The sequence below is a fragment of the Antechinus flavipes genome, chromosome 4 (assembly GCF_016432865.1).
Source record: "Antechinus flavipes isolate AdamAnt ecotype Samford, QLD, Australia chromosome 4, AdamAnt_v2, whole genome shotgun sequence".
In the NCBI taxonomy this organism is placed as follows: Eukaryota; Metazoa; Chordata; class Mammalia; order Dasyuromorphia; family Dasyuridae; genus Antechinus; species Antechinus flavipes.
Window position 1 is genome coordinate 302,726,191 of NC_067401.1, and position 10,926 is coordinate 302,737,116.

The following is a 10,926-nucleotide window of genomic DNA, read 5'->3' on the forward strand; positions in this document are numbered from 1 at the left end:
TTCTTGAAGATACATTTGAGTGATTGCTCTATCTTTCTAAGAGCAAGAATAGAAAGAGGCCTTGTGGGTTTTTATTTTCTTTTATTTTGATGTCACATTAGTCTCTAAATAAACTTTTTTCTTAATGTACTTAGCAAGCTTTGTTCCTTTCAAGAAGCAAAATAATGAAGTGGATAGAACATTGGGCCTGGAGTCAAAAAGATCTGAGTTCAAATATGACCTTAATTATTAGACGTATAACACAGTCAAAACATTTAAATTCTATCTGCCTCAACTTCCTCAACTATAAAAAAGGGATAATAAAATAGGGGAAGGAAAACAATCTTGATTGTCTTTAGGAGACTTTGTTATATTTTTAATTACATTAAGCGTCCCCTGGAAACAAAAGCCCATCTTTTTAAAGCAATATTCTAATGATGCTGTATAAATTCTTGCAAGTCATACAACATAATTTTGTTGTTGAATCATTTTAGTCATCTTCAATTCTTTATGTTCCCATTTGAGGTTTTCTTAGCAAATATACTTGAGTGATTTGACATTTTCTTCTTCAGCTCATTCTACAAAGGAAGAAATTGGGGGAAACAGAGTTAAGTGACTTGCCCAGTATCATGCAACTAGTAAATATCTGAGGCCAAATTTGAGTCCTCCTGACTTCAGGATTGACATTGTATACAGTGTACCACCTAACTGCCCCATGGAATAAAAACTTACTGTAGAATTAAAATTGAGGATAATGCAAAGTACAATAGTCATTTGTAGACACAAGTAGGTTGAAATACCAATGACAATTGGTGACAAATGACAAACAATGATTGTCCAAGAGAAGAATATGTTTGTGTGTATGTGTGTGCATTCATAAAAGAATATGAGATAAAGGGAATAATCAGTTGTTCCTGTATTTTTGCACTACTTTCCTACTTAGTTGGACTCTGAAAAATTTATGTGAGGATCTGGATAAGAATTATACAGGATTGCCAGACATGAATAAATTGTGATGTGCATCACTAGAAGACATATCCATATGGCTAGGACCACAATCTATCAAAATATTTTTCACTGTCTTAACTATAAAAAGTTTACTGTAATAACACTAAAATTACATTGATAAGTGACAAAAATATCTAAAAAATACAAATAGTTTAAATTTTTATATGTAGTATTTAACCCAGAAAATTTTTTTTCAGAAGTAACAGCTTATAAATCAAAGATAGTCTTAAATTCATTCACAAGAACAGATTTTTTTAATAGTTTAAAATATAATTCATCTTAATTTCAGTGGAGAAATGAGCCAGGAGTAGTACTCTCAATTATTTTCTTTGGGGATTTGATTGAGGCATAATTAATTGTTCTCTAACTCTATACATTAACTCTTAATGAATCTTAATACTTGTGTTTCTTGTAAACAACAAATTGCTGGACTTTGCTTTCTAATCTATTCTGCCATAATCCTGCATTTTATAAGTCATTTGATCCCATCCAGACTCTTGCTTATGATTTTTATCTAGATTTTCTTCTCCATGTTAAAATATTTCTTCCCTCTTCTTTGCCATTCTTCTGATTGTGATGCCTCCCATCACCCCATGCTTCTGGCATCCCTTTACTCAGCTTTCCTATTCTAACCTAATTTCTCACTTACTTTACTATATTTTATCTTTATATTATTTTATTCATCCAATAAATTAAAACTATTCCTACAACAAAATCATCCCTTTATATGCTGTGTATTAAGAAGATTCCCTTCTTCCTATATATTTACCTTGATAACTGAGTAACAGTCTTCTCAGATATATGAAATAGTAAATTTTTTCTCCCCCTCCATTATCCTTTTCCACTATTTCTCTTGTTGCTTTTATTGGGATTGATTTGACCATCTAAACCTAAAATTGATTTTAACTTTTTTTTTGTACTCAGAAACATTAGTTTTTCAAAGGGAAAAAAGTTTCATAGTCTCATTACATATTTGACCATCACATAAATCTTTTGAACCATTCACACTTTTTTCTTTTGTAAATGGTCTTTGCCTTTCAATCACTTCCCAGTCTCTCAAAAAGAATGCTTAGAAGTTGTCAGTTCTGAGAAAAGCCTATTTTCTCTTCTCTCCTCCCTCCCTCATAGGATTATATTTAATAGTATAATATAATTGGTTCCAATTATCATATACAGTCAATTCTCTATCAATATTTAGTATTTAATCTTTCATTTTTTTCTTATATTTGATACATAGATCTAATATGATTACTTAGTATATAAACCATTTTTACTAGTTGCTTATGATATTTTTTCTTTGATCTGGAGTATCTGGAACTGGCCATCACACCTCTGGGAATTTTGTATGAGAAGTTCCTATGGAGAAATGGGAAGGTCTTGTAGATACCTTCAGATAATATCAATTTACACTTTGTCCTGTAGTTCTATTATATCTAAGAATTTTTTCTCATAATATCTTGAAATATGGCATTCAAATTTATTGCTTGTCATATTATTCTGTGATCTTGATGATTTTTAAATTTGTTCTCCATTCTTAATTTTCCAAGTCAATTTTTTTTACTAAGAATATTTCATTTATTTTTCTAGTTTTACCTAGATGAGTTTTCTTTGATATTTCTTATTGTATTTCTCTACTCACTTTTGGGGTCCCTATAACAATTCAATATTCAATTTTGGGAAATTACAGAATTACCATTTTCAGGGATTTTCCTTAGAATAGTTATTTTTTTTTATCTCATACTTTTTATTTTATCAGAGATACTTTCTTTTCCTAGTCCTTTCCAAAGCTTCTTCATTGTCCTCAATCTTTACAGGAGCTTAATTCCTGAACTTTTAATTGATGAGTGGTAGATATGTGTAAATGGAAAGAAACTCTATTAGAAATGATTAGTGAAATCCTTTAATAATTATTTCTTCTACCTGAAATTATTTTCAAACATTGTTTGACTCCAAAACACTGTAGTTGCCATTTTGAGATAGAAGTCCACAGTGAGAAGACCTCAGAATAAGACCTCGAATGAAGACTGGGAGTTACAAACTTTGGCATGTTCAGTAGATGCTTTTAATAAGGATCTGTTCTATTTTATGTTTGATAAAACTTTCTTGATGAGGCTTCCAATTAGAGCCCTCAGTTCAGACTGGTGGGAGTAGGCAAATGATGAAATTAATGGTGGAAACTTGGCTACTTTATTCTCTTAATTTCCTGTAGGAGATACCTTGTAGGAATTTCTTTTTTCACTCCTCTTTTGATTTTTGCTCTTTTATTGTATTTGCCATATTTCTTATTTTCTTGATACAATGACATAATTTTGTGAAAATCTTTCATTTAATCATCTCACTCATTTGTATAATTACTTGACTATTCTTAGTGATACTCACTTTAGGAGATATTGAGGCAAATTCCTCTAATATCTATCACTGGGAAATCAGGCTTAGCTGATTTAAAAATCTGTAGAACTCTTTAGAAGTCATTGAGTTCTACCCTCCTCATTTTATAGAAGATGTCACGGAGACTCAAAGAAATAAAAGAATTTCTCCATAAATGACACAATTGATGATCAGTATAGATGAAATTTAATTCCAGGGTTTTAGATTCAAAAATCTAGTATTCTTTTCTACAATTGAGTCCTAGGCATGAAGTTTTTCATTTAGGGGCCTGTGAGGACAAATAAGCATACATTCCCTATTTAACCTTACCTTACTAACCATATGAAAGACTTTCTCTTAAGGATTTGAAAAGCAGGAGTTATGCTGCATGAAAACACTTAGCTCCTTGCATTTGTGAACCATATGATCTTAGCCAAGTCACTTCAGCTATCTGAGCTTTGGTATATTCTCTGTAAAATTATAAGACAGGACTAGATGGCCTCTAAAGTGGACTCCAGTACCAAGATCTAATGTTCTTTGGTTCCATCACTACACATGAGTGAAGATTTAAGCCTTTTTCAGGGTTCCTCAATCGTTGCATTATCAATTTTCCTTGCTTTTCTAATATTGGAGTGCAACTATAATATTTCCCTTAACTTTAAGAGTGCTAACAAATGGTCTGGGATGAAATTGCTCATCTAAACTCACAATACAGTGTAGTGACAAAAAGGTCTTCATAAATGGGATGGTGTAAGATGCAAATTGGATACTAAAATCAAACCAATTAATTATTCTTTTTTTCAGCTTACAGATTCTATTCCATTTTTTTCAGACTTTAATGTTGTTTTATTTTTCCAAATATATGCAAAGGTAGTTTTTTTGATATTCACCTTGGCAAAACTTTGCATTCCAAATTTCTCTTCCTCTCTCTCCTCCTGCTCCCTTCCCATGACAAGAAGCAATTTGATGTAGATTAAACATATGCAGTTTTTCTAAACATATTTCCATATTCATCATGCTGCACAGGAAAAATCAGATCAAAAGGAAAAAAAAAACAAGAAAGAAAAAATCACAAGTTAACAAACAAAAAATAGCAACAATAAAAAATGTGAAAATGCTATGCTTTGATCCCCATTCAGTCTCCATAGTTCTCTCTGCCAATCAATTATTATTACATCCGTTTCTTCCCTGTCAATTGCTTATCCCAAAATGTCATGTAGACACAACCCCAGTGAAAAATAAGGATCATGTTCCAGCACCTCAGGGTCTCACTAATAAAAAAAAAAAATCACTTGAGATTTTTACTAAATCAAAACTCATCTATGAATAGGCAAAATCTTGAATTAGAACAGAGTGGCAGTTCTCACTAAACAGTCCCTGGTGACAACACCTCCCTTTGAGTAGATAGTATTTAAAACAATAACTACCAACACCTCTCCTAGATAAGGACTCTAATTATAGTTGGTTGGTGTGGCTCATTTATTTCTCTTCAGAAATGTTGAAGAAGCATTAATAACAAGGAGTCAAAAACTGATAAAAAGAAATACAATGACAAGATTACCTGTGTTGTTTATTTTTTTCTCAACAGGAGACATAAAATTTGGACTTGAAACATACTGGATGTATTTGGGGAAAAAATATGATATTTTTATATTAAAATTAAAAATAGTACCATTCTATTGTGAAATGTAAATAATGTCATAACAATGGATTTTATTCCCTAGCAGGGCAGATGTGTGCTTAAAGTCAGAAGTGAAACCGAAATTTGAAGACACACTCAAAGGATTGCGATAGGTGAAATATAAAATAACTGAGTGAACAAAGTTTCAACTTTCTAAGTATATCAATTTGTTGAGCAACACATAAATACAAGAACAGAAAAAAAATTTATATTTTATCAAGATAGAATATGTATTATGTATATAACAATACATATATATTATATATATACACACATATTTATGTAAAATACATCCCAAACAAATACAATACAAATACCAAAAAAAAGTTTAAGGTAATTAGGAAAGTTGGAGCAGTACACAAAGGTTTTATATAGTAGTTAGAGCTTGAGCTATGTCTTGAAAGATATGGGGGATTCTATGAGAAGAAGGTAAGCAGTTATGTAATGTAGACACAAGTGATGGTCAATGTAAAAACAAATAGCTGGGCCAGAAAGTATCCTGGGTGAGAAAAAGAACAGAAGGGTGGTTTGACTAGAGATCAAAGGAAATGGTATACAATGAAATTTCAAAGATAATGTTGCAGTCAATTTGCGATAGTCTTCAAAAACCAAACAGAAAAACTTGTATTTTATCTTATTGGTAATAGAAAGCTCTGAGATTTACTGAATAGTTAAATCAGTCGGTGCTTAAAGAAACTCATTTTGGCAGTTGTGTGGAAAGAGGATGAATTGGAGAGATAAGAAACTTAATTTATGAAAATCAATTAAGAGGCTAATTGCAATAATCCAGGTTAGGGATAATGAGGGACTATGCTAAGGTAGTGACTGTGTGAATAAAGAAAAGACATTAGAGTTGAAAAATGCTATGGAAGAAGATATAGCAAAATTTGGCAATTAATTAAGTATGTAGCTGGCTAGCTAGTATGGAGACAATATGAAGATTAATTTACAAACCTGAGAGTTGAGAAGAATAATGCTGTTCTTGACAGAAAAAAGGGAAGTTTGGTAGAGAAATGGGTTTGGAGGATGGAATAATTTTTGTTTTATGTATTGATTTAGACTTGTCTTTGATCTATGCAACTTTAAAGATCCAATAAGTAGTTGGTTTTTGTTGAACTGGAATTCAGGTGAACAAAGATGGATATATACATTATATATACATATAATATATATAGTTTATTAGCTGTCTGCAGAAAAATAACAGTTAAACTCATGGAAAGTGTCATAATCATGAAGAGAGAGAATGAAACGAGAGAAGAGAGACAAAGGACAAAGGACAATGTCTTCGGGGGTATGTGATATAGATGATGATCCATTTAAGGATCCTGAAGAATTGTCAAATGGTTAAGAGGAAAATCAGAAGGGAACTCTATCCCCCCAAATTCAGAGAGAATAAATTTCTGAAAGTGAGGGTATTACTCAACAGAGTCAAATACAGTGGAGACATCAAGAATAATGAGTATTGAGAAAAAGTCATCATATTTAGTAATTAAGAGATCCTAGCTAACTTTAAAGAATGTCATTTCAGTATGTTATCTACAAATAATAAATGCTCTTTCATATATATATTTGTTTATAAATGTATTATTAGCATATTTTAAAAGGTTAGAATCAATACTAAATTAAGGAAAAAATAAAAATCAAAAGATGGTGTGCAATTGGACGAACCTCAAATTGATTATCTTTCAATTAATTCATAGACAATTTATTAAGCATCTATCAATTCATTAATCAGTTAGTATTTATCAAGTATCCCCCTAGATGCCAGGGAGACATTGTATTAAGCATTGGGATTACAAAGAAAAAAATGAAATTCTGGTTCCATTATCTACCCTTATGACTTTGAACAATTCACCTCTCTAAGCTTTAGTTTTTTCCCTCTGTATAATAAAGGAGAAAAACGGAATTATCTACATCCCCTCAAGTTATAAATCCCAAGGTTTTTCCTGAAAAGAATAAGATAAGAGAATCACAGAAAGCTAGAGGAAGCAACATCACCTAAGATGTTAGGATGGATAAGAGTGAATTGCTATGTAGATATGCTAGGAATACAAAAGAAATAATTATATAAAGAGCCACATAAGAAAACAGTATAGCAGCAAAGATTTTGCTAAGATTTAATTCATGGTATTAGAACCTATTACAATTTGGGTGATTTCTAATTAAACTATCTTCAAAATAAAAACATTTAATAAGACCAAGGGAAAAAAAAAACAACTATGGTCAAATTAATATTAAAATTTTTATCACCTGTATTTTTTAATGGATCCAATGTAAGCCTCACTGACAAGTTGTTAAAGAAATTTCTTAATCTCTATTCACAGATTAGGCAGTGGTCTGTAGCAGCCTTAAAGAAGAAGGGGGAAAATGAGAGCAGGATTAAAGTGTCACTCTCCCATGCTAGGAGAGCCATGGGACTTGCAAATCCCAGGAATAAGAAAAAAGCAATACAAGGTCACTTGGTATTAAGCATGCAAACTAATGACCTTACACACTGTTCCAAGTGGTCCGGTGATTGGGCTTAAAGCCAGTGAGCTCCAGCCAGCCAAGCATCTCAATTAGGTACAATCTGCAAGCCAAATTCTGCTGACAGAAACCCAGGAAAAGACTTTTTCTGGTTACTGATCAAATCCATTTGAGACTTTTGCCAAGGTGTCCTGAAGAATACTATTGTATAGCTTACACTTACAAGCAGAAGTAAATGTTTTCTGGTAGGTCTCAGACTGGATAACTATAATTTTGCTGTTATAATTCCTATAAATCTTTAATCAGTAAAGTCTTCATTCATATAAACAATAACAAAAGCAAGAAATTCATTTTGCATTTATATTCAGTGAATTTACAAAACTAGGGGAAACTGTCTCAGAGTAACATTTGGGAAAACCTGAACTTTTTGAATGTTTATGGAAATGTAAGAGGAGTAGCAATTTTCTGATACTCCTAGGAATAATAATAACTTAGATTTTATAGTACTTTTTCATTTGATTTATATATCAATCCTGTTAAGTAGGTGCTACTATTATTTTCATTTTATAGAGAAGGAAACCCAAAGCTGGGAAACACTAAGTAACTTTAATAGAGTCACATAGCTAGTAAGGCAAGATTCAAACTTTCATTTTTATCAGTCTCATCAATGCAGCATGCATCATGAAAATATGCTTAGCCTGAACATTAGAACTGGTATAACCATCAATAGTTAAGTAATGCCCGTTTACCTAAGGGAACATAAACATCCCAGCCTTCTATGTAGTTGCAGATAGAGAAAAATGAGTTCTGAGAATGTGTAAAGCATGATTCTTTGTCATCATAATCTTATAATTGGGTACTCTTCAGTTCTAATAGTAAAACTGCATATATTGTGTTCTTCTTTAGAGCTCTGTAGCTATTAGTTTTCATAAATAAGATTTATGTTTATTTGTAGTATATTATTTGTTGACTTTATTCTATTCATGTCTACAGCTTATTTCCCCTATAAGGATAGGAGCTTAAGTTTGAAAGATTAGAGAATGTTCTAAGTTTGGCAATGGCAGAAAAAAAAAAAAACAAAGAGATGGGAAGAGAATATGTCAAACTCAAAAATTAAGGTTATGCTCGAGAGTCCACATGGCTCTTCATAATGATTATTCATTGGCCTAGTAAACTCTGCTACCTCTGCTCCAAGGGAGGTGTTATATCTGCTTGCTTTCCTAGAGTAAGAACATGGGACATATGCAAATTACATTCATGGACAACACTATTTCCACTACAGCTGTCTGACTGAGAGAAAGTCTGAGTCCAACAGAAATGGAACAGTAATGGGGCCAAAGGAAAAAAAAATCCATTCATAAAATACTGTTAGAAGTAAAAATTGGGAGTCAGAGCAAAACTTATGGAGGCATACATATCAGTCTTTACTATTCAATAAATGTTTGAATACAAGATCCAATTGCCTGTGTGTTAATATAAAAAAAAAAATCTCCTTCTTGATAACCCTTGGTTTTTGTTGACATGAACAGACTCTCGTTTTTGTCCAACTTCCTTCCTTGGTTGTTTTCCTCTCCAAATGGACTTTCTCCAAGGCTTGTCCTTGATCTTTTCTTTTTTTCTCTTAATGTCCTTTCTCTTAGATTATCTATTCATTCATATGGCTTTCAAGAGTCTTCACATGATTTTTCACTTCTACATGGACAACTCCTAAATTTTTATCTCCATTACTGTCCTCAAAAATAAATCCCAGGGATTTGAACACCGGTTATTCACTGTGACTTTACTGTGAAGCATTTGCATAATATTGGAGAAGTCATTCTTCCATTCTCTTGCCTACTGTTAAAGTTACACTATTGTTCTAGATGATTAAAGTACCTTCAAATTCTGTCTGCATACAATAAATGGTAACATTGATATCAGATGACCAAATTCACAGCTTTTTGTGGAGGGATGGATAAAGCATTTGTTAAGCACTTGCTATATGTAAAACATTGCAGTAAATGTTGGAGGTATAAATAGAAAAGTACAATAGCCCAGGAGATAATATTCTAATGAGGAAATAATATATATGGATGCTTTTTAACAAATTATATATAAAGTTACAATAGTCTTTATGGGGCACCAGATGCTAATGCTTTTTTATTTAATGTCATATTCATTGATAGCATCATGTTGGATATTTAATCTTTGGGATCAATGTCCAAGGGGCATAGTGGTCTTCTCTGTAACCAAAATTGTTATGGCTGTAATGTCTGCAGAAATTATTGCCAGTCTGTCTTTCCATATGAGTTGCTTTTCAGCGACATTGGACTGGTAGCACTGTTATTTCTAAGATTTTGGGGTTCAACTGAGCTCCTGAGCTCTCTCCTTCCATCAATACTTTAAGGGAGATGGTGGTCAAAGTGATGGTGATGGTCTGAATTATCTGGCACATGCTGTCTCCTGTCTCTTCTTCAGGATGCCTGGATGCCTTAATCAAATTGATTTGACTGCTAGGTGGTTGGTAGTCACACTCACCAACTGCCAATATCTACCAAGAGATAGTTTCCCTGGAAGATGGCTAGAAAGACCAGGTTATGATTGTGAGAATCAAATGTGATATTCCTGTAAAATACTTTGCAAGTCTTAATATGTTATATGAAGATATTAAGTCAAAAATACTATTCATCAACTACTCTACTTGACCAAATGAATTCTTCCCAACTTTCTTTCATGTATCAATTCTTCCAGACCCCAATGCCTCAAGTCCCATTTGACTTATGTCAAACCTTATTTCCAGGTCACTAAGTTCTGTTGTTTTTCATGACTAACTCCTCTTTTGACACTACTCTAAGATTTAATCATCCTATGTCTCAATTATTCTAATTCTTTCTGAGATGGCTGATTTTACTATAGACTCCCTGGGGGAAAAAAAAAACAAACAAACAAACCCAGAAACAAAAATAAAACTGCAAACAACCACTAACTTTATTCTGCTCTAACACTGTCTCTTATATGTGAAGTTTTTGGTTTTTGTTTTTTGTTTTTATTAAGAAACCTTTAGCAGCTTACTATTTCATACTACATCAAGTGAAAACTCCTCCTGGTCACAGAGTTTCAGAACTAAAAGAAAACTGAGATATAACCTTGTTCAACCTCCCCATTTTATGAATGACAAGACTGAGGTGCAGAGAGATTTTGGCAAATTCTGAGTCTTGTTGTTATTGTTGCTCAGTAGTTTCAATTATGTCTGACTTTTCTTGACCCATTTGAGGTTTTCATGACCTCATATTGGAGTTTTCAGTGTTCAAAAATCCTGAAGTAAATTTCTTTCTCCAGCTCATATTACACATGAAGACCTGAGGCAAACAGGGGTAAATGGTTTGCATAAGGTCACTCAGCTAATAAATGTCCGGGGACAGATTTGAACTCAGGAAGATAGGTTT

General features: G+C 32.4%; 1 long non-coding RNA gene across 1 annotated transcript; it reads right to left on the reverse strand.

Moving 5' to 3' along the window:
• Window positions 1-61: 61 nt before the first annotated feature.
• On the reverse strand, window positions 62-7,447 carry LOC127559543 (uncharacterized). The gene is made up of 3 exons (XR_007953159.1): window positions 7,286-7,447; window positions 4,245-4,372; window positions 62-557 (listed from the first exon to the last, which is right to left on the reverse strand). It is a non-coding gene; the product is annotated as an uncharacterized LOC127559543 (long non-coding RNA).
• Window positions 7,448-10,926: the final 3,479 nt, after the last annotated feature.